The sequence below is a fragment of the Triturus cristatus genome, chromosome 7 (genome assembly GCF_964204655.1).
Source record: "Triturus cristatus chromosome 7, aTriCri1.1, whole genome shotgun sequence".
Classification (NCBI taxonomy): domain Eukaryota; kingdom Metazoa; phylum Chordata; class Amphibia; order Caudata; family Salamandridae; genus Triturus; species Triturus cristatus.
The window spans coordinates 451,120,987-451,125,825 of NC_140590.1; the positions used below are offsets into that span (position 1 = coordinate 451,120,987).

The 4,839-nt window shown below is 52.9% G+C and overlaps 1 long non-coding RNA gene across 1 annotated transcript; it reads left to right on the forward strand.

The window, feature by feature from the left end:
* The first annotated feature begins 3,543 nt into the window (after positions 1-3,543).
* Positions 3,544-4,386, forward strand: LOC146809910 (uncharacterized). The gene is made up of 3 exons (XR_014965593.1): positions 3,544-3,630; positions 4,026-4,112; positions 4,204-4,386. It is a non-coding gene; the product is annotated as an uncharacterized LOC146809910 (long non-coding RNA).
* The last annotated feature ends 453 nt before the right edge of the window (positions 4,387-4,839 follow it).

The following is a 4,839-nucleotide window of genomic DNA, read 5'->3' on the forward strand; positions in this document are numbered from 1 at the left end:
GGATGCAAAAGAGAGAATACATTAATCCACATGAGCAAAGACACAGAGACACACATATAGAACAATCCTCATTATGAACAGGCCATGGTATGCATGCAACTAATTGCACCTTTGTCATAGGGACATTATCCACTGTGGAAGGCCAAATGCACTACGTGCCAGTGGAAGCACACGGGTGGCATGAGGGGTACCACACACTCACTGACCAGGGATCACACTGTGCCTCACAGGCTACACCAGGATTATGTACAGCACCTCACAGCAGTCACCTGCCCCAGCACACTGATGCTACCTCAGCAGAGTACACAGACACACACAGGTACAGGACAATCACATGGCATTGCCAACTGCGGGTACACACCTCACTCTGCCCATGTGCCAGTAGACGGGGGTGTCACAGGTGTGGGGCTGGCTCAGCACGGCATGCACACAGCACTGCTCCCTGCTCACATCCGATGGCCAGGCCATATCCATCCCTCATGCTGCTTGTGTGCAACACTCCCCATATGCACTCACCCACATGACAGGGGACTAACACACACACCAATGTGCAGGGGACGAACACGGCCTTTGGACACTCACAGCACAGGTACACTGAACAAACACACATCCATGGGTACTGACACCTGTCACACTGGGGGGAACACAGGATCACATCAGGACTGTGGAAACAACATCCCCAGGAGGAGTATGCAGGCAGAATGTGGCATGCACCTTGCATTCATTGTCACAGTAGGCACTATGCAAGTGAGGAGTGCACACAGGAAACACAGCATGCTCTGCATGGGTGACATGAGGCCTTCCACACCCTGGGACCCACTCCAAACAACAGTGCATGTCTGTCACACATGGACACAATGCCAGAAGTCACTGTCACACAAAAGGGGCACAGTCTAAGCTAGTGGAGTCTGCACTCACCTGAACCCCTGGTCGACCATACAGGCTCTGGAACTGTGGGAGGATCACATCTATCAGGGCAAGGTTCTCCTCCTGGGTGAATGGCTGTGACCTCTCCACAGTCCTGGACATGGTGCCAGAGGAATCACTATCAGCAGCAGTGGTCATGGATGAATGGATGTGCAGGCAAGTGCTCTCTCATGGGACCTGGCTGCCTTATATATGCCTGGCTGGCCTGTTCATGTATAGGAGTACAGATTGATTGGTCAGTCACATTAGCATCCTACGTTTCATCCAATCCCTTCAAACCTACCCCAGTGTGTGGCTTTGCATGGTTTCAGTTTTGATAATGATGTCAAGTCAACATCCACATTGCAACAATGTAGATTCTTTCAAACTGACTTCTGCTGTGCACCTGGTGCTCAAATTCAAAAATTTAACTCAGTCTCCATGGCAACCATCAGGCATTTAGGCCCTTATACTTGTCCCTCATGTGTCCCCTATGTGTTTTCATACATTTACACACAGGTACGGTGCGTTCCACGCCCTAGGGCACCCCACAAGCAGTGATACCGACCGTACATGCGCTTGTACGGTCCGGATCACAATATGGGCGCTGGCGTATGCGTACGCCACAGTAGTACGGACTGTACACGCGCTTGTACGGTCCGGATCACAATATGGGCGCTGGCGTATGCGTACGCCACAGTAGTACGGACTGTACACGCGCTTGTACGGTCCGGATCACAATATGGGCGCTGGCGTATGCGTACGCCACAGTAGTACGGACTGTACACGCGCTTGTACGGTCCGGATCACAATATGGGCGCTGGCGTATGCGTACGCCACAGTAGTACGGACTGTACACGCGCTTGTACGGTCCGGATCACAATATGGGCGCTGGCGTATGCGTACGCCACAGTAGTACGGACCGTACAAGCGCGTGTACAGTCCGTACTACTGTGGCGTACGCATACGCCAGCGCCCATATTGTGATCCGGACCGTACAAGCGCGTGTACAGTCCGTACTACTGTGGCGTACGCATACGCCAGCGCCCATATTGTGATCCGGACCGTACAAGCGCGTGTACAGTCCGTACTACTGTGGCGTACGCATACGCCAGCGCCCATATTGTGATCCGGACCGTACAAGCGCGTGTACAGTCCGTACTACTGTGGCGTACGCATACGCCAGCGCCCATATTGTGATCCGGACCGTACAAGCGCGTGTACAGTCCGTACTACTGTGGCGTACGCATACGCCAGCGCCCATATTGTGATCCGGACCGTACAAGCGCGTGTACAGTCCGTACTACTGTGGCGTACGCATACGCCAGCGCCCATATTGTGATCCGGACCGTACAAGCGCGTGTACAGTCCGTACTACTGTGGCGTACGCATACGCCAGCGCCCATATTGTGATCCGGACCGTACAAGCGCGTGTACAGTCCGTACTACTGTGGCGTACGCATACGCCAGCGCCCATATTGTGATCCGGACCGCACAAGCGCGTGTACAGTCCGTACTACTGTGGCGTACGCATACGCCAGCGGCAATATTGGCCCAGGGACCCTATACACGCGCTCCGAGCGTATGTACGGTGCGTATAACAACTGTCAGTGGTGACAGGCGGCACACAGACAGGAATGGAGCGGACAGGTATTGCCAAGGGTGGACACCAATGCATTGTCTGTGCAATACCACCTGTGTGTGACACAGGTGTGTCAGGATGTGATGTGGCACTTTACCCCTGAGGTGTGGGCAAAGCACATGTACGATGAGCTGTGTACACATGTCGTGTGTGATGGTGCGCATTGTACCACACATCCCCTGCACTCCTTTGACATGTGTGCATGTCGTACACACTAGTGGAGCCATGAGTCACTTGCATGTCCCAGTCACGGACACCCGCACCTGTCCCCTGATGCCAGGTACACGGAATATTACATATGACACGTGTATGGCTGCGTTGCATGCTGCAACCATGTCATGTGTGTGGCATGTCTTTCCATGATTTTGCTGTAGGTGTGTGATTCAATGTGTCAGCAGTTGCTGCTGCCAACATGTGTCTGTGTGTCGATGGGCATGGCACACTGTTCCGCACACCAGCCCACATATGTGATTTGCCATGAGGTGTGTATGTATCCAACTACACGGAGTATCAACACAAGTACATATCCACATGCTCCCTATGTATGTTCTGTCTCGACATGTACTCCTCAAAGGCAATGTGTGTGGCCTGTCCTATTCCTATGACATGTGACCAGTGCATATCGCATCCAACTACCTGTCTGTACCATACGCATACTACCTCTGCACATGTGTGGATGTCTGTGAATCCTGTGATGCGTGTGCATGTTCACTTACACTGGCCCACAGCTAGTCTCATGCCATGTCATCGTGATCTTGCCCCCCTCCGTTAGTGGCTGTCCCTTGGTAGGAGTGTAACCTGACTGGCGTTCGTGTCCAGGAACTGTGGCACAGACCTGACTCACAACGTGGCATATGTGTATTGGCTGTGTAACATGTGCTCAGTGCATTGACGATGTTGTTGTACAGTGCTCACTCTTAGGTGTTCCTTCCATTTCACTGCAGGGCTCCGCCTCTCCCTCGACGTATGCCAGACATTGCTGCCCTGCATGAACGGGACTGTATACGCCGCTACAGATTCAGCCAACGGTTGATTGATGAGTTGACTGGCCGGCTGGAAGCACAACTCCTCCCGCGCCACAGGTATCCAAGTGCACTGACACCCAAGTTGAAGGTGATGGCAGCCCTACATTTCCTTGCCACGGGTACGTTCCAACATACCATTGCTGATGTCGGGGGCATGTCCCAGACGATGTTCAGCCGTGTTCTGCATGATTTCTTAGAGGCCATGTTGGTTCACCTGGATGAGTACATTAAATTCCCAAATCGTGAGCAGTTGACAGATGTCAAGCGTGAGTTCTATGCCCTGGGAGGGATGCCCCATGTCATTGGGTCCATAGATGGGACACATGTTGCGTTGGTACCACCACAGGCACAGGAGGTGGTGTATAGGAATCGCAAACATTATCACTCCATTAATGCCCTTGTGGTGTGTCTGTCCAACATGGTGATTTCACATGTCTGTGTTCGCTTTCCAGGATCAGCACACGATGCCTTCATCATGAGGCGTAGCAGGGTGCCAGAAATGATGCTGCAGCTGCGGAACGAGCGAGCATGTATTGTTGGTGGGTAGACTCTGGCAGTTCAGTGTTTGGCGTCATCTTCCAATCTCACTGCCTGTGCTGACACACTTCTGTCCATGATGTTTCCTTGTAGGGGACGCTGGCTATCCCAACATGCCATGGCTGATGACGCCTGTCCGCAACCCCAGCACGGCTGCCGAGCACCTCTACAACAACGCACATGGGCGGACCAGGAGAGTCATTGAGAGGACGTTTGGACTTCTGAAGAGCCGATTCCGGTGCCTCCACAAGACCGGCGGAGCACTCCCATATGCCCCGGTGAAGGTGTGCAAGATCATCATCGTCTGCTGCATGCTGCACAACATGGCAGTGGAGGAAGCTGTTCCACTCATACTGGATCAAGATGACCAGGACCATCCACCCGTGGAGGATGAAGGGCTTGGTGACGGGGCAAGTGATGTGGAGGAGGAGGAGGCTGTGGAGGACATGCGGAGTCGGCTCATACGCAACTTCTTTGCTTAGTGGTGAGTTCCAGTGTCTGAGTGTGCACGCATTGGGCCGTGTGTGGCATGTGTTGCAATGTGTGTGTCCATCTGCATGTCTGCCAAGTGAGTCAGTGGTGTGTATTGAAGTGTCACTCAAGTGATGGCGCAATGGAAGGATGTTGTCTGAGGGTCATCATTGTCACCTGTCATGTTAACAACATGATACGTGTTAAGTACATGCTTGCGGATGTGCTCCTTTGTGCTGAATCCTTGTGTGTCTCTCT